Source organism: Podarcis gaigeae, assembly GCF_964106915.1.
Source record: "Podarcis gaigeae genome assembly, chromosome: 1".
Lineage (NCBI taxonomy): Eukaryota > Metazoa > Chordata > Lepidosauria > Squamata > Lacertidae > Podarcis > Podarcis gaigeae.
In genome coordinates, this window is record NC_139678.1 from 131143740 (window position 1) to 131163328 (window position 19589).

General features: G+C 44.5%; 2 protein-coding genes across 11 annotated transcripts in view; one reads left to right on the forward strand and one right to left on the reverse strand.

Annotated features, from left to right (window-relative positions):
• Positions 1-19589, reverse strand: part of PLEKHM3 (pleckstrin homology domain containing M3) — a 798157-nt gene that overhangs the window by 581501 nt on the left and 197067 nt on the right. The window lies entirely within an intron of this gene.
• Positions 5430-19589, forward strand: part of CREB1 (cAMP responsive element binding protein 1) — a 33553-nt gene continuing 19393 nt past the window's right edge. For 2 of the 9 annotated variants that reach the window (XM_083713746.1, XM_083713751.1), the window contains exon 1: positions 5430-5801. The gene's annotated coding sequence lies outside the window, so the exon portion shown is untranslated. The remainder of the gene's footprint in view (positions 5802-19589) is intronic. The other 7 variants (XM_083713752.1, XM_083713747.1, XM_083713754.1 and 4 more) reach the window with 7 other exon arrangements.

Consider the following 19589-nt stretch of genomic DNA (forward strand, 5'->3'; position numbering starts at 1 on the left):
TAGTCAGTTTCCCCCACTGCAGTGAAATGCAATACAGTTCTATTTAAATTAGAGGCATTATTCGTACATTTGCAGGGATATGTATGAATTAGCATATGCAAATTTCATGCAGATCTTTGTCTTATTTTGTCCTGCTTGTTTCCTTTTCCCTTTTTTTGCAGAGCAAAAGTAGTCATTCCATAACTATGAAAAATAGACACTGATGGTCTGGTCTGGTCTGGTCTGTATAATCGCATTTTGATCTGCAGATATCAGCACATAGTGGTTTTTCATTTGCTGATTGTCTGCAGAACAGATTGTTTTGAAAGACACAGAAGCAGGGGCCAATAAAAGCTTCCATGGAGAAGCTGCTGTTGGCTTTCTGAATTATGGAAAAAAGTGGATGAAACCCAATTTTGGAAAATTCACAGGTAGCTATAGAAGAGATCCATGTGTCAAAGAGACCCTACAGTCTATATTGCAAAAGAATAGGAAATGAAACTCTCTGGGTGAAATAATTTTAATCCACATTGGTTGTGGAAAATTCATACTTGGCAGTCATAGCTGTTCTGGATTACCATTCACCTTGTTAGATAGGAGTGCTGGTGCCATTGGATTGCTCAAGAACAAGCTTTGGTTTGGCAAAGGGAAACTAAAATCAACCCACAATTAGCAGCATGATCATGCACAAAAATGGTGGCATTTGAATGCTTAGTCAGAACATAGCATGTACTGAAACAATAAATTAAATTGTAATCAAGCTTGGTTTGAATTACAAAAATATTAAAGATCATTAGACAGAAACCTATTATCAGTATACATTCAGGCATTTAAGAACTTAATAGATTCAGGCATTTATAACCCTAATAGATTTGACATGCGGACTTTCTGATTTCAAGTTTTGACAACTTTCGTAACATAGAAACAGATTGCTTTTAGACACAGATTGTGTAGGGATAAATATAATATTTGGAATCCATTTATAAAAGTATAATGTCTTGTTAATAATGTTGCATTTAATGGAATAATTCTATTGCCTGTATGCCCATATACTCTTATCATATCACAATTTCAATTTTGGGTGTGTTTTTTCTCTTTTTCTTTTATTCTTTCACATTACTCCCTCACTGAAAACTTTTAATAAAAATATAAACCTTACAAGTTTTGATGGCATTGCTGGTTTTCATTGTATCAATGTTGTACCACAGTGGTGTATTGCTATAATTAATCAAAATAATTATTTTACAAACTGTACACAATTCCCTGTAGATTATATAAAAGTCCAGCATGCCACATCTTGGTATGCACTGCCATCTGGTGATAGTATTTTATGCAGGCTTGCCTTTTAAAATTATTCTCTGTTAACCGGTAGCACTCAAATTAAATAAAAAATGTTTCTTTTAAAAAAGGTAATTCAGAGTTTTAAAATTAACCCCTGATAATAGAAAATAAATTCCATAACAATTGCTTTCTTTTGCATTAATAAAGGTAATTTAGGCTTTTTTCATGGCCTTTTTGAGCCATGTCTTCTCCTTTGTGCATCTCCTGCAGCAACAGTGCATTATCAATTCACTTGCATCCAACAGATGAGGGGAAAGCCTTGATTGAGGCACAGAGGATGGCACATTAGGGTAAATGGGCACTACATGAGAAGCCTTAAGTCTCCTGGCAACCACCTGCCCACCGAGGGTGGCTCCACCTGTATATATTTTCTTCGTAACTATATCTCTTTGCATATCCTTTTGTATATCCATTGGCTTTCTATTTTTAGTTAGGTTCACAGTGACTGGCATTATATTTTAAGTTAGACTTTGCAGGGATTGTGAGATGTGAGAATGCCATTCTGCTTTCCTTATGGAATATTATGTCAGTTAATAAAACTTCCTTCTGATACCCAACAGTCTGCCTGCTCTCCATTGATGGAGCTCCAAGGAACATTTTTGCTTGCTTGGTGGTTGCTACTGGCCAATGACCACTAGCCGGCGAGACATATGCCCTGCCCCGCCGCAAAATCCTCGAAAACTCTATAGAATTGAGTGTGAGCACAGACGCTTCACTTCTAGATTATGTAAGAATGAGAGACCCAGGGTGTATGCTTTGAATTAGTTACGTTTCAAATACTGGTGGCATTTAGCGTTTAGAAATATAGCACGCATCGCTGAATAGTTTTTACGTGCGGTTCCTGTGTGCCTATTATTTTATAACCCCTGGGCCATATCCAAGAAACCCTATCCAACCCTGAAAGCGGTACAAAGGATGTTGTTCCAGTTAACATCGGAATGCAAATCGAAACATATCCTCGAAGCTCCCGGGGAGATAGAAGCGAGGGAAGTGAGATAAAGGAAGGCATGTCAACATCCTGCCCAAGGCCTAATACTAATACTAATACTTTATTATTTATACCCCGCCCATCTGGCTGGGTTTCCCCAGCCACTCTGGGCGGCTTCCAACTGAATATTAAAAACAGTACAGCATCAAACATTAAAAACTTCCCTAAAGAACTTCAGTTGTCTTTTAAAAGTAGAATAGTTGTTTATTGCTTTGACATCTGCTGGGAGGATGTTCCACAGGGCGGGCGCCACTACCGAGAAGGCCCTCTGCCTGGTTCCCTGTAACCTTACTTCTTGCAATGAGGGAACCGCCAGAAGGCCCTCGGCGCTGGATCTCAATGTCCGGGCTGAACGATGGGGGTGGAGACGCTCCTTCAGGTATACAGGACTGAGGCCGTTTAGGGCTTTAAAGGTCAGCACCAACGCTTTGAAATGTGCTCGGAAACGTACTGGGAGCCAATGCAGATCTCTCAGAACCGCTGTTATGTGGTCCCGGCGGCCACTCCCAGTCACCAGTCTAGCAGCCGCATTCTGGATTAATTGCAGTTTCCGGGTCACCTTCAAAGGTAGCCCCACGTAGAGCGCGTTGCAGTAGTCCAAGCGGGAGATAACTAGAGCATGCACCACTCTGGCAAGACAGTCCGTGGGCAGGTAGGGTCTTAGCCTGCGTACCAGGTGGAGCTGGTAGACGGCTGCCCTGGACACAGAATTGACCTGTGCCTCCATGGACAGCTGTGAGTCCAAAATGACTCCCAGGCTGCGCACCTGGTCCTTCAGGGGCACAGTTACCCCATTCAGGACCAGGGAATCCCCCACACCCACCCGCCCCCTGTCCCCCCAAAACAGTACTTCTGTCGTCAGGATTCATCCTCAATCTATTAGCAGCCATCCATCCTCCAACAGCCTCCAGGCACTCACATAGGACCTTCACCGCCTTCACTGGTTCTGATTTAAAGGAGAGGTAGAGCTGGGTATCATCCGCATACTGATGAACACCCAGCCCAAACCCCCTGATGATCTCTCCCAGCAGCTTCATATAGATATTAAAAAGCATGGGGGAGAGGACGGAACCCTGAGGCACCCCACAAGTGAGAGCCCAGGGGTCTGAACACTCATCCCCCCCACCACTTTCTGGACACGGCCCAGGAGAAAGGAGCGGAACCACTGTATGACAGTGCCCCCAGCTCCCAGCCCCTCTACACGGTCCAGAAGGATGGTATGCTTGATGGTGTCAAAGGCCACTGAGAGATCCAGCAGAACTAGGAAACAGCTCTCACCTTTGTCCCTAGCCCGCCGGAGATCATCAACCAGCGCGACCAAGGCAGTTTCAGGCCCATGGTGAGGCCTGAATCCCAATTGGAAGGGATCCAAATGGTCCGCATCCTCCAGGCATGCTTGGGCATAGTTGCGAGGCGATAGAAATGTGGCATTGAGACCATAATTGCAAGGGAGCAGAAGGCCGTAAGGAGCCATACACCGGTTTACCAACCCATGACCTGCAAGCTCTCTTGGTGTATGAAGGATGTTTAAGAATGATGTTTTTATGATGTGCTACGCCTATGAAAAAAGAAACCCTTGTTCTGATGCTCCTGGCGGCAGACCTTCTTTCTTAACTGGCTAGAACAAGCTCCTTAGGTCCCTCCTGGATGCTGGAATTTAATTCATTTCCTTGGCTCCTTCCACATAGTATATTCATCACCACCCCATTTCCTTTCTGACTAAAACAATTCTTACCTTTTTATCAAATTTAATAAATAAAAATAGGGGCTACTGGTTTGCTTCATTTATTGGTTTGCTTTCGCTTGTTTTAGGACGTGGTCTGGTTTTTTTGCATTTCCGTGTTGCACTTTTACCCTTGCGAGCCGCCCTGTGGTACACACAAACCCCATATATATATAAAGGTAAAGGACCCCTGACAGTTGTCCAATCGCAGACAACTCTGGGGTTGCAGCGCTCATCTTGCTTTACAGGCTGAGGGAGCCGGCGTTTGTCCGCAGACAGTTTTTCCGGGTCATATATATATAAAATATATATAATTGTTGTTGTTTAGTTGTTTAGTCGTGTCCGACTCTTCGTGACCCCCTGGACCAGAGCACGCCAGGCACTCCTGTCTTCCACTGCCTCCTGCAGTTTGGTCAAACTCATATTAGTAGCTTTGAGAACACTGTCCAACCATCTTGTCCTCTGTCGTCCCCTTCTTCTTGTGCCCTCCATCTTTCCCATCATCAGGGGCTTTTCCAGGGAGTCTTCTCTTCTCATGAGGTGGCCAAAGTATTGGAGCCTCAGCTTCAGGATCTGTCCTTCCAGTGAGCACTCAGGGCTGATTTCCTTCAGAATGGAGAGGTTGGATCTTCTTGCAGTCCATGGGACTCTCAAGAGTCTCCTCCAGCACCATAATTCAAAAGCATCAATTCTTCGGCAATCAGCCTTCTTCATGGTCCAGCTCTCACTTCCATACATCGCTACTGGGGAAACCATAGGTTTTACTATACGGACCTTTGTCAGCAAGGTGATATCTCTACTTTTTAAGATGCTGTCTAGGTTTGTCATTTTCTCCCAAGAAGCAGGCGTCTTTTAATTTCGTGGCTGCTGTCACCATCTGCAGTGATCATGGAGCCCAAGGAAGTAAAATCTCACTGCCTCCATTTCTTCCCCTTCTATTTGCCAGGAAGTGATGGGACCAGTGGCCATGATCTTCTTTTTTTTGATGTTGAGCTTCAGACCATCTTTTGCGCTCTCCTCTTTCACCCTCATAAAGAGTTTCTTTAATTCCTCCTCACTTTCTGCCATCAAGGTTGTGTCATGTAATAATATATAATACTGTAATACAATTCGGATGCTTGGCCTCCCGACCGTTGGGCGCCTAAAGCACTAGCAGCTTCCTTTCGCGTAGTATATTCACACACACACACACAACCTTAAAAAAGAACAAAACATTTTAGCAACGAAAATGAATTTATTGTACTCTCGGTGCCTGAAGCACCCGCTTCCCGCCATTATCTCCGCAGGGCCTCTGAGGCGTTTCTGAGGCGATTCTCCTCCCCCACACTCTTCGCTGTTCCTTTTCCCGCCGCGCCCTCCCCTTCGGGCGTTTCCGTGAGGGGCGGCTCGGCTCTTTCCGTGCGCCTGAGAGCGGGAGGGGGCGAGCGGGGGGGAGACGGAGCGAGGAGAGCCGAGGCAGGCTCGGCGGCGGCGGCGGCGCTTGCTCTGTCTCTCTCTCTCTCTTTCTCTGAGAGTTTCCCCCTCCCTCTCTCTCTCCCTCCCTCCCTCCCTCTCTCTCCCTCAGTCGGCCGCTGCCCGCCCGCCCGCCCGCCTGCCTGCCTGTCGCCGGGGCTGGGAGAGCCTGGGAGAGAGAGCGCGCGCGTGTGTGTGTGTTATGTGAGTGACGCGGCGGAGGTGTAGTTTGACGCGGTGTGTTACGTGGGGGAGAGAATAAAACTGCGGCGAGAGCCTAGGCGCGAACGAAAGCAGTGACGGAGCAGCCTGCAGCCGGTAAGAGGAGAAAAGCAAAGGAAAGCCAGGAAGGGAAGAGAGAGAGAAAAAAAGAGAGAGAGCAGGAGAGGAAAGAACCAGGAGGAGGAGGAGGAGGAAAAAAAACACAACCAACCCCCCGCGCGCGCACACGGTGTCGGCCGAGGGGCAGCAGTGGCCGGGGCTGAGGCGGGGTGGGTCGGCAGGCGGGAGTCGGTGGGACGGAGGGGAGCCCTCGGGCGGGAGAGAGAAAGAGAGAGAAGCGAGGCCTGGTCTCGCTCCGCGGGAGGGGCGCCCGCTTCTTCGCCGCCCTCCTTTCTTTTTTTTCGTTTTGTTTCTCTCTTTCTCTCCCTCACTTCTCCGGCCCCATATAATCCGAAATGGAAGCGGGCCTCCTCTCGCCCTCTTCCCCACAGATCGCCCCCCTCACGCGACCTGCTTGTTCCCGCCTTGCCGAACCCGGCCGCAACCGCCACGAACAAAGAATAATGGCGGATGGAGGCGGCCGGGCAATGCTGCTGGCGGCGGCGGCGGCGGGAAAGACGGCTCCGCTGCTGCCGCCGCCGCCGCCGCCACTGCGCTTCCACCTTGTGGGGGGAGGGCAACATAAGACACCCCCCCCCCCGACCTCTACTGCCGTTGGGAGACCGGGGGGGGGGGAGAAAGGGCCTCAGGAGAGCTCCCCCCCTCCATACACTTTTCGTTTTAGTAGGTGGCCTTCCCCGTTGTGGTGGGTTTTTTTTCCCCCGTGAGGTGCCTTAAGTCGTTATTTGGCAAAGGCGCGCAAAAAAATTAAAACCGGATCGCCCACCTACAACTGGCATTCGTGAGGGATGGGGGGGGGGGGGAGACACGCGGCGCGCGCTTATTTAACAGCCCTACGGAAAATAGGGAAGCTCCCGCCGCCTGCTGCCTCCCTCCTTCCCCAAGCGCCGTGTTGGGGGCGCTTTTGCCCCTGGGGCGGGCGAGGTAGACCCGAAGGGTGCGAAACACACACACACACACACGTGTTTTATTTCCGTTCTGTACCCAGCCTCCCTTTGTGGAGAGCAGACGGTGGTCCCGATGCCTCCCTCTTCTTCCCTGGTTACTCTCCTCTCTCAGCCTCCAGCTAAATATCTCCTGGGTCCCGCAACAGACACATTTTTCTTTCCCGCCCCTCCGTGGGCAAGGCAGTTCCAGATGTTTGAACCCGCAGCCCTTGGGTTGCTCTCCACAGCTAGATAGCTGATTTGGCAGGACCGCCCTTTGAAAAAGGAAAAAAGAAGGTGGTTGTTCTATTATGGAAAGCACAGCTTTAAAAGTTGTGCTTGAGCAGTGCTCTTGAGGTTGCAAGGCCTTCCGAGTTCCTTTTTAATAAAAGTATTTTGGATCAAAACTGTATTCCTGAACACTTTGTTTTCCTCTCAGCTCTGTGCCTAGAATGATACAATGAAAGCCTGGGCCCACTGAAAACAAAGTTCCTATCGGCTTCAGGGACACCGGGTTTAATCCTGGCGCCCCAATTCCACTGCTTTGCAGTTCATTTGCTCAGTACTGTAATGCATGATGACTGCTTATGAAGAGAGGTGTATAAATAAAGCTATTCTGGCATTAATAACTATAAGTAGAGTAATGCATACATTTTATTACAGCATCTGGTTGCAGGGCACTTGGCAAACTGATGAAGACCAAGGGGTTGGTCATTTAAAATGTGGATTTTGAGCTGGGGTTTGAAGTTTTGAGACATTTGGGTGATACTAGTATATGATGCATGACAGATTAGGCCCAATTGGAATGTCTAAATTTTGCAGCAGTAATCTCCATCCTTACTGGTTTTCAGGGAAATGGACTTGATACTGAAAATACCTTAAATGAGGCTGATATAACTTCATGAAAATGTAGGGAGGCTTGCATCACACTTATATACAGTTGTATATAACATTCTTTCCCATTCTGAAAAGTGAATTTCATCACAGGTGTTGAGTAGCAAGTCTTAATCTAGATCTCACTGTGATGTTTGCAAGCATTGTTCCTGTTTGCACTCCCTAAGATACTTCATACCCAGGCAACCGTATTTCAGTGACCACCTCATGACTAGTTTTGTTTATTCTATTTCTTCCTTTTTTAAGTATAGAAATTCTCAATTTTCTTGCATGTACTTATTTAGGTTCTTTAGTTTGTATCCAAATGCAACTATTTTGTATCTTGCCGGGGGGGGGGGGGAATAATAATAACTTGCGTAATCAACAATAATATTTTTTTAAAAAAAATGCAACCTAGAGTCTTTGTGGTTCTAAAAAACCTAATAGTTATTACAACATACTATTTTTGGGCTAGAACCTACTTACATTATAGATGCCATGGACTGTTGCCAGTGATGGAGTGAAAAGTTCATGCAAGTCAGGGCACATGATTTTCAATGAGCCCTGGTAGTTTGGGTCCCTCTGGAACAGAAAAGGATATGATACAGTAGTATAGGAAGCTGCCTTATACAGAGTTAAACCACTGGTGTATCTAGCTCTGTTCTGTCCATGCTTCCTTACAGTTGCTATCAAAGGTTTCAGATGGGAGTTTCCCAATATTTTCAGGGGATTGCAGCTGGGATCTTCTGCATAGAAGGTAGATCCTGTACAACTGAGCTACAGCTACAGCTCAGTGGGAGGACGAAGAGAAAACCAAGTGTCCCAGTTTGTGTGCAGAAGCATTTCCACCATTGGATGCAACTCATGAAGTGTTACCCTCAATTGACAACTGGATACATACGGAGGAGGGGGGGACACCATATATAAACAGCCATGAAATGAAAGAGGTACAGTCACTGACTCTCTTAAGAAAAACAAACCTTATTTTCTCCTTTCCCTCCACAGTTTATGTCAGTCCCTTAGCGCTAAGGTAGAAATTTGTCAGGAAAATGCTGTGCCAAGTTTTTTGTGTTTTTTTTAAAAGAAATTAGGCACACAGTGTAACAGTAGGAAGAAACTACTGGTCTGTGTGTCACCAAGAAAGGGGAGTTGGCTGTGGACCCATACATCATACATTTAAAGCAAAGAATCCTGGGAACTGCAATTTACCAGAGCTACACTTCCCAGGGAACGCGGGTGGCGCTGTGGGTAAAACCTCAGTGCCTAGGACTTGCCAATCGTATGGTTGGCGGTTCGAATCCCCGCAGCGGGATGAGCTCCCGTCTTTCGGTCCCAGCTCCTGCCCACCTAGCAGTTCGAAAGCACCCCTAAGTGCAAGTAGATAAATAGGTACCGCTTTATAGCGGGAAGGTAAACGGCATTTCCATGTGCTGTGCTGGTGCTGGCTCGCCAGAGCAGCTTCGTCACACTGGCCACGTGACCCGGAAGTGTCTGGACAGCGCTGGCTCCCGGCCTCTTAAGTGAGATGAGCACACAACCCTAGAGTCGGACACGACTGGCCCGTACGTGCAGGGGTGCCTTTACCTTTACACTTCCCAGGATTTTTTTTTGGGGGGGTGCTTTAGCTGTATGGTGTGTACACAGCCTTAGCTTGTCTTAGCTTTAGACCATGTGGTTCTTCTCTAAAGTAGATCTGTAAAGTATGCATGTATTGGGGATTATCTTGCATCATTTATATCTAACCTGGCTTGCTTTGGTTCCGTTTGTAGGGATGGCTCATATACTAAGCACCATATACCCAGGATGCATTTAGTAACAGTATTCTTCACAATGCAAACCAATTCGTTTGTTTTACATTCTTCCCTGATGAGATCCATGGAGAACTGGATTATGTGCTATGTCTAACAAGTATTTGACCCCCTAAACATGCATCTTAAAACAATTTTGTTTGCCAGTATGGTAGTGATGTGAAGTCCTTCATATCACCTAGTTCTATACGTATCTCATCACAGAATGACCATTTCTTTGCGCAGTTGCTCATAGTGCTAGTTTTTCATTGGATTTCCCCTTTTGCAAGCCATGAGTTGTCTTAAGCTTATTTTTACTGTAGGAAAACTAGCACTGAAAAGCCTTGGAGGGATAAGGTGGGTGGGGAATGATATTCTGGGATATGAGGAATTACTACAGAAAATGTGAACCGCTGTTATATTGCATCATTTCCCCTAGTGTTGCAGCAGGACTGTAATGGACCACTGGGTTTTCACATCTTACAAATGAATGGCGCTCTTTTCACATCTTAGTTTATTTTGTCACGTATTATCTTGCTGGTTAACACTTTTGCTTTCTGTGCAATATCAAGGTGAAGTAATTATTAAATGTAGCACTTTAGTCATGCACAGCAATAGTTGTTCAACCTCTTGCTGGAAAACCTGATTTACGCAGCCTTTGACTGCCTTATCTCCTAGTCTGGATTTCCAAGGTGTCTTAAAGGACTTCAGGGATTCCTTCTTTTGACTCATGCCACTTCCTACAAATCCCACTTCATGTCTGACAAATCCAGAATCCTTCCAAGGCACCCTTTTCAGTTTGAAATCAATCCATATTTGATGCACAATCCTAGTATAGTTCCATCTTTCTCCTCTTAACCTAAGGTGAACAAAAAGGGGGTATTGCGCTACTGGTGTAATCCCCTTGTGGGTTGATGAAGAGAACTGCTATAGTTCAGTGGTTTTCTGCCTTCCAGAAAAAGTTTCCGTATTGATCTGTCTGCTGCCTTACAGAAGATTCTGGGACATTGGAGGGTGTATTGTCTGTTCCTGTGAGAATCCAAACACACCTGTTAAGCTTCATGGTTGCCCTGCATAAATGGAATACACCCTAGATTTCGTGTTTTTCTCAAGCCCCCCCCCCCATTTTTGCCTGTAAGACCACCCCTCCTTCTGTTCCACAGCTTGTCATGCAGATACTCTTGTTTATACAATAATGTATATGCAGCCTGCCGCTGTGAGCAAAAATCTGGATGGGAGCCTTTATCCAGCACTGAATTCTGATCTACATAACAGGACAACGCAATAGCTTTTTCAGACCAGGTTGGAATGATGAAGGAAGTGAGGGAGCAGAGACCCAACCCACAAATCAGGGCTATTCAGCTCACCTTTATCTTGGATGGTGGAAAGGAGGTTTCACATGCCTCAGGATCTTGCTAGTTCCTGAAAATGTGAATATTCCTTCCAACTGTCCCATAATTTGAGCACTGCTCTGTTGCAGCATAACACAAAAGGAAGATTAGAAATGCAGATTAAGATATCTTTCAAGAAATATGCTTTGCTGAACTTGTTGAGAAATGCTTCGAGATTCCAAGAATTCTTTGGGTTCCCTGAAACATCAGTCAAAATCACTGCTCTTGTCAGTTCTTTTTAGTAAGGCTTACAGTTCTCCATACTGTAATCATGCTTATCTAATTGCATGTCTAAGCCTGTAATCTTAGGATCACTTGGAAGTAAGCCTTATTAGATTCAGACTTGTTTCTCTGTAAAACGTACCTAGGACCATACATGTCAGAGTGAAAGTAGTCACACTCGTTTCCAAATAACTTCAGTTAGACTTAGCTTCATTCGGGAGAAAAGGAAGAGCCATTATGTATTGCTGTTTATTCATCAATGGCCTTCTGGCATTCACTATATATTTTGAAGTATCTACAGATGAATTATTCCTTCAACCTTAAAATTACAGTGAATGTGAGCATCTTAATTTGTACAGTATATTTTGTGCCCTGATTTTCAAGTTCCTGTAGACAACTGAGCTGGCATACTACAATAAAATGAATGCTGGAATTCTGAATGAATTAGCTTTCTGCATACCTGAAAAACAGCACATATTTTCCACTTAGCTTGCAGTTTCAGTATCCATAGGTTTTCATATGTGATGTCAAAGAAAGAAAGATACTTGCCCCATGACAAACTTTTATGACTTTCCCACTATACCTGCATATTCATCTTCATGTGGTTTTTCTCAGTCTATTTTCTTTTAGCCAGCAACTGGTGAAGAACTGAGTTTTAAGTTGCTTATGTTTTTATTGGCTATATTATATTCTATAGTGATCACTATAAAAGCAAGCCAGAAACAAATGGTTTAGCAACTTGTGCAACATCATTTTGCTTCATCTGCATAATCTCATGTTCTTGTACACACAAATGCAACATTGAGTGAGCTCCACGTTCGTGATAGTTGCTCCACAGCAAATACCATGATTCTGGGGGCGTTTCTTCATCCTCCTAAGAACAGTGTTGAGGAACCTTTCTCATCCCAAGTGCCACATGCCCTCATGGACTGCCTTCCATGGGCAAAACTCAAAAGAGGTTTCTGCACAAACACCACCACCCATGTTTTCACAGTTAATGGCACCTTCCAGCCAGGCAAAAGTACCGAAGGAGGGCTAAACTGAGCTGGTGGCAGGTATGGCCTGGGGAGAATCTTGAGGGTATTCTAGAGAGGCCTGCATCTGCCCCCTTGGCCTAAAATTCTGCATCCCTGCTTTAAGAGCATGAAAATTGCTTCTTTCCCATGACTGGGATTGCCCTGGTCCCACATTTGGGTATATGAGCACGTTTGCAGGAATGCCAACAAAATCTTGGAAGAAGCATAGTTCCTTTTCCAAGTCGTAGCCTATATCTGAGAATGCATGCTTCTTCAGAACCAACGGTTGTATTGCAAACATGAAATAAATTTGATCACGTTGCTATTTTGCATGTTTTAATAATGTACAGTATTTATGTTTGGGGGAGTATCACTTAGATGGGTGTAGATGCCAAGCTACATCTAGTAGGTGTTTAACCCTGCAATAATTCTACTGCTCTTGTTTATTCCAAGAGGAATACATCTGTTTCATAATGAAAATACGTTCCCTCAGAAATAGTGGAAACAGTTTTACCTGGTTTCTAATACTTATGTAGGATACATTAAATTCATATTTTCACCACCTTTAGAGCTGCAAACTTTAAATAACATGAAAGCTGGAGTACTAATTGTCCCAACAGCCCTGAAATGCTATCAGGCACTGAATTTGGCTGGCGAAACATTTGATGCTCATCCAGGCCTGGTGTCTGAGGTCCTCTAAGGGTAGCCAATAGCAGATCCTTAGCTAAGTTGGAAGGACTCTTTAAGGAGTAGGCTCATGTGCTTTACTGAAAGGCAGAAGGCTTATGCATTCCTTGCTTCTAATCTGATGTACAGGGAGGCAGCTACCAAGTTTATTCCTAAGTAACTGAAAGCCTCCTCCTAAGCAGTGGCTAGAATTGAATACCCTCCCTCCAGTAAAACTTAGGGGAGCTAGAAATTAGCATTGAGCAAATGCCACAGTTGTGTGCACAGTTAATCCTCTCTTTAGCATACATAAGGATAGTTTTGTCCTTTGGGTTTCCTTGAACAGTTGGATATTAAATATGCTATAGAGGGGGGGAACCTCCCCTGACAAAGTAAGTGTTTTGCACCCAACCTAATTTTGTTGTTGACAGCAGCAGCATCCTGCCTTGCAAATATTAGGTTGCAGAGGAGCACCAAACCTGTATTAATACCAATCATACCATTACAATTCTTTAAGAACTGATTAAATGGATTTTCATAGTCTTTGAAATTATTAGTATGTCTAAGTCTTGCTTGAATGTAGAACAAATAAAATGTAGAGGCAGCATTCAAATAGTTTTTAAGTATGCACGTGCTTTGTTGCTGAATATTTCAGAGTTTTCTGGAATTTTCCTACTTCTGTCCCACCCCAGTCCTACTAATTAGGCTTTCAGTTCCTTTTTTCATTTGACCACTTTAAGTCAGGCTCAGCATTTTACCCATGTCTGGGGCTCAAAGTTGCTTTGCCAGTCTTTTCCTAGTATCCCAAGTCCTGTTCAAACAATCCTTAACTCTCCTTTGGTGCATCGCAGGCACAGGTATCTACACACCTCTTTATTACAGATTCACACAAATTTACATTTATTAATGGAACCATAAAACTTGTAGCAAATAATTCAACCAGGTGTAAATCACTTTAAAATTCTTTTATTTAAATTTGAGAGTTAAGCACATGGTGACAAATAATTGCATCTCTGAAGCATACCTTTTAATTACACCACACCCTGCATTGGCAATAGGAAGATAGTTGCATACACAGCAGATTTTAGTAACAACAAAGTCACTCCACTGTGATGCTGAAGATTGTTAAGAGCATGCATGCAAGCTACTGATTTGATTTCTCCAGTGTGTACCACTTTGCTAACTGACTAGTTTGAAAAAGGGTGTGTGTGGTTTTTCAGTCATGTTCAAGGAATGCTTATCTCATTGGCCTTGCACATGGACCATGTTAACTACTCTTGTTAAATTTGGAAATTTGATACAGCAAAGAGCACACAGTTACATTTGTCAATGAATTTCACTTAGATAACTGCCAGTATTATGTAGGGTTGTCATATTTCAAAAGGACACCCGTAAGTTGTTGAGTTTTTTAAAAAGGAAATTAAGATCCAGCACAAAGTGCCGCTTTTCAGAAATTCCACGTATGGCACCCCTAGAATTACGGAACAGCTACCAACTATTAGGCAAGATTGGCAGTTTCAAAGTTTTTAGCTTTGTTAACTAAATGCAAGTAAAGCAAATTATATTAAATCGCTGTCTGGGGTGATCTTAGGTGCAGTACTGCATCCAGAGCTCAGAAACTGCTCACACTAATGAAATTCCCTGTTGCAAAATGCACCTAGAACAATGGGAGTTTCAAATACTGTCGTGATGCTTGGACAGACATCAGAGGAAGTGCATTCCCTTTTCACAATGAACTGCTGCATTCAAATCCCAAAGCGGAGGAATATTAATCAGTGACTCCACCCAAGATTGGGTGCAAAGTTGCCCTACGTGGCTTATGGAATAATGCTGCAAGTTTTTATTCAGGAACACTGCAAAGGTTTTTCCTCTTCTCCATGGTTTTTCCTGTTGCTTTAATTAGAAGTGTATTCTTCATAGAAGGGGCTACTGACAAAGTACATTTCCCTCACGTCCTGAAGTCAGGTATGAATAAAGGGTGCACTACTGGACATTTATGGATTTGAATTGCAGTAGTAAAATTACTGACAGAATGGCTTTATGCTACCGTGGGTGACCTTGATAAAAACAGGAGAAAAGCATGTTTCACAAAGAGGGATTGCAGTCATATCACTAATAATGTCTGCAAGCAAAACAGTAATAGATCACACACTGTTAAGAGCTTTGACATCTAGATAGCAGCTTCCCCTTGGCTGGCTTCCAGAGCAATCCTATGCTTCCTTACTTAGGAATAAGTCCCATTGAGTTCATAGGGTCTTAGGTCCAAACAAGTGTGCGTGGGTTACATCCTCAGTTGTGTTAGATTTAAACAGGACGTGGTTCATAAGAGAAGAGCGGCACACAAGTGAGCAACTTCAGCATCACAATCATACTGTGGATATTGTGGTCAGTATTCAGAATCTCCCAAGTGTGGATATTACTGGTCACAAAGGGTTACCAGCACAGTATTTGAGTAACAATGAAAGCAAATTCACAGTAAACTGAAATCTGGATGAATGTAATTAGAACCCAAACCTGTTCCTAACTGGCTAATTCCCTCTCTCATTTCCTGTCAACTGACCAAAGTTCCCACTGCCACCCAATTATCATCCTATGCCCTTTTCAGCCTCCACCTCCCCTTCTAACATTCTAAACTCCCAGTGGATTTCCTTTCCCTACCCTCAAAGCTTAAACCCAAAATATGGTTCATTACTCCAGTTTTGGACTATGCTGCCCTCGCTAGTCCCTGGTCTGCCTCCTGGACTGGCAGTGATCAGCACAGAAACTGATGCTGCCTGTGTGTGATTTATGGGTCTGTTTGTCATTCAGAGAAATCTCTGCCTGGAAACAAGATTAAACAGCATGTCTGAAGAGTAATAATGTGATGAACACTCCTTTAGCTTGTAGTGTATCACTGAAGGAGGATGTGAATGTTTCCGCCTGTACTCTGAACCTTAGAGGTGGGGAAGATTAAAGAGAAATTATTTATGTTTATTACTTTCCAATTCGTCCATTAACCAGAATAGCTAACTTCTCATCAGGCTTGTAATCCAGTCATCTCATGTGCTCTTGGCTGGATTGAGACAGCAATTCTAGGTCTTCATTTTGCTTTTAATAATCAACAGTATACCGTATTTTTCGCTCTATAAGACGCACCAGACCATGAGATGCACCTAGTTTTTGGAAGAGGAAAACAAGAAAAAAAATATTCTGAATCTCAGAATACAGAACAACAATAGGGATTGCTGTGCAGCGATCCCTCTTGCTGTTCTGGCTTCTGGGATAGCTGTGCAGCCTGCATTCGCTCCATAAGACGCACACACATTTCCTCTTACTTTTTAGGAGGGAAAAAGTGAGTCTTATAGAGCAAAAAATACGGTAAACTAGGCCCATGGTGCACCATCAAGTACCTATCAAAATGATGACAGTGTGCTGCTAATGAGTAACCACGCTAGGATTATAAAACTGATTTATGAAAGCCAGTTCCCAACATTCTGTTCCACTTAAGTGTCACCAAGGGATGAATCCAGGTTCAAGGTGTGCAGATAGGAACAAGCTTTAATAATAGTTGGGGTTACCAGCCCCCTATCCTAATGTTCTTGAATGTACCCTGACCATCTTCCACATAATAGCTATTGTTCATTCTACAGGGACGGGTGAAGTTCTGCCATTGACATCCTGTAGCACTACTTATTGCCCCTGATATTGGCTACAGCCAAGAAGATGAGGGAGAGCAATATTTCTTCTGAGGTTCTGAGGGTAGGATGGCTTTTCCAGTGCCTTCCCCCACAGGAGATAAGTGGGAGTGCGAGTGAAGCAAAGCTGAACATTGTTTCCTTCCCCACCCAAATCCAGAACACAACTCCTGGTTGGAGATGGGGTAGTTTTTCCTCCTTGGCTTTCTTTGGGTGGTTAGTTTTCGTTTGGGGGAACGGCCAGGTTGGGAAAAGATGTGTCTAGGGCAGTTGCCTTGGTGATGAATGGGAGAGGAAGAGTGGGGTTGGAATTATTTATCCTTCCCTGGTCCTCTTCCACTGGGTAGTCACAGAGGAAAGTGGTGACTCTGTCATACTTTAGCACCGGAATGGGGAACCTGTGCTCCCCCCCCCCAGTTTCCAACTCTTATCTTTATGTGCCCCCTTGCCCAGATTGTCTGGCAGTTTGGGCTGGGTTGTCATCAATATGCTGATGACACTCAGCTTTATCTGTTGATGGGCGGCCGCCATGACTTGGCCCCAGACACACTGACCAGATGCTTGGAAGCTGTGGCTGGATGGCTGCGTGGGAGCCGGTTGAAGTTAAATCCTTCGAAGACAGAGGTCCCCTGGCTGGGTTGGGGCGACATAGGGTTGGGGGGCAACTCCCATCTCTTGCAGGGGCTCAATTAGTGCCAGCGCCTTCTGTCAAGAGGTTGGGTGTAACCTTCGACACCTCCCTTTCCATAAAGGCGCAGATTGCAGCCACAGCAAAGGTGGCATTTTTCCATCTCCGACATATCAAGCAGTTGGTCCCTTACCTTTCTCGCCCTGATCTGGCCACATTGATCGATGTGACGGTCACCTCCAGGCTTGATTATTGTAACTCACTCTATACAGGGTTGCCATTGAAGCTGACCCAGAAACTCCAGTGGGTGCAGAATGCTGCGGCGAGGCTCCTTACGGGGTCCTTGCCGCAGGAACACATTCATCCAGTGCTTTACCAGCTGCACTGGCTCCTGGTGGAGTACAGGGTCAGGTTTAAAGTGCTGGTTTTGACCTTTAAAGCCTTATATGGCCTAGGACCCTTGTACCTACGGGACCGCCTCTCCTGGTATGCCCCACGGAGGACCTTAAGGGTCCACAAATAACAACACTTTGGAGGTCCCAAGCTGCAAGGTGGTTAGATTGTACTGGCCCCGACTTGATGGAACGCTCTGTCACAAGAGACCAGGGCCTTGCGGGATTTGACATCTTTCTGCAGGGCCTGCAAGATGGAGCTGTTTCGACTGGCCTTTGGTTTGGACTCAGTCTGACCCTTATGTTTCCCTCCCCTTCTGGTTTTGATTTATGGGCTACTACTAAAATGAGGCTGCATTTTAAATTGCATTTTAACCCGTATTTTAATTAACTGGGGATTTTTTTTTCTTTTACATTTTATTGTAATTTTATTGGTGTTAGCTGCCCTGAGCCTGGTTCTGGCCAGGGAGAGCAGGGTATAAATAAATTATTATTATTATTATTATTATTATTACTATTATTACTATTACTATTATGAACCCCAGCCAGCATAACCACTTGTCAGGGGTTATGGGAGGAATAGTCTGGCAATATCTGGAAAGCCACATTTTTTAAAAAACAAACAAACACCTTTATTTTAATTTGATAATGCATATATTACAATAATACATACAAATTACCAGGCACATTTGGGTTTTAATTTCTTACCAGCTTTTAATAGTCTGTGCATAGAAGTTATTTTTCCTAAATGTTTGCCACATCAGTTCTAAGACGGCCACCTACATCAGATCCCTTCTTAAGTGCATAATCTTCCAGTTCTTCACTTGGCTGCTCTGTAACCAGCTCTTAATTTTGGTTCCAAATCCTAGCTAAGGAGAGAACCTTGTTTTAACCCAGATATAACACTGCATTATATTTAAGGGCAACCTTGGAAACAACACTGTGCTTTTGAATGTCAGGAGGAAGGCTTCATCAATGCCTTCTTACCTTTTGCATTCGCTGCAGGCCAAATCTGACAGGTGAGCAGGGCTGCTCACCTGGCAGTCACCTGACATCACACTTGTGTCACCTAACCCATTTTTCTTTGTTGGTGAGATTTTAAATCAAACTGGACAAGGGCTTAGCACTTTGCAAGCACCAAGGATCAGCTGATGCTTTGTGCGTGCAAAGTTGCGTGCAAGCACTGCCATGATAGCTGTTCTTGCAAAGGCAGAAAGCCTGTCATTGGCATTTGCAAAATGCTATGCACTTGTGAGCACCACTGATTAAGAGCAAACTCTGCTTTCAGCAGGGAGCCACATTTCTACTTGACCCATCCCTGATGTCAAATGTGGCCAGGTGGGCATGGCTTTCTGGAAACAGTCTTGTTAGTCCAATGGAGAGACCTGGCAGGTTCAATTAAACCTTCAGGGGCCCCACACCTTGTTTAGAGACACAGAAAGATTGTATCTGCTGTGGGAAGTTGTCAACCATAGAATGGCAACCCAGCTTCGTGGGTTGACAATAGTTTTTCTTACTAAGAAAAAAACATAGCATGGCTTACATAGCAACCAGGAAGTAGACAAACTAAAGATCAGAGAATCCAGAGACACAGTAGCTGGAGGAAAAGGGCAGAGCAGAGCGCAAGTGTAATGGAAAAAAAGATAAGGAAAGAGGGATAGGAAAGATCAAGGGTCTGATAAAGTGAGATCTGTGGGGAAAGCTAGCATGGTCTACAGAAATGAGGATTTTATATTGTTGGCAGGAAGAGGAGAGGGGAGAGTGGTGAGCAGACAGGGAAGGCGAAGCAAGTGAGAGCTGATAGAGGTAAGATACCGGAGAAAGTAGGGGCCTAAGGAAACAGTTGGTGATAAAATGATAGTCATCAGGGTGGGCAAGTAGGAGATGCATGTGAAGCAAACAACACATAAGGCCTAGGGAATTTTTACAGCCTTTGAGGCTCCAGTACCGTTTCCCTGTGTGGGATGGAAAAGTATGCTTTTGCCCATCACAACAGAAAAACCATTTTGGTCTTATTCTTCTATGCAACTGTCAGAGGCATTCTCAGCGCATGGATCTTAAAACCCCAAAGGGGCAGCCATCCTCTGACGCAGGGGAGACCAAGTGAGTGAGCAGAATTTCACAGATGTAGCTGAACTATTTATCATTAGGAAAGAGATTCAAAAATAAAAATCTGCCCATATCCTATA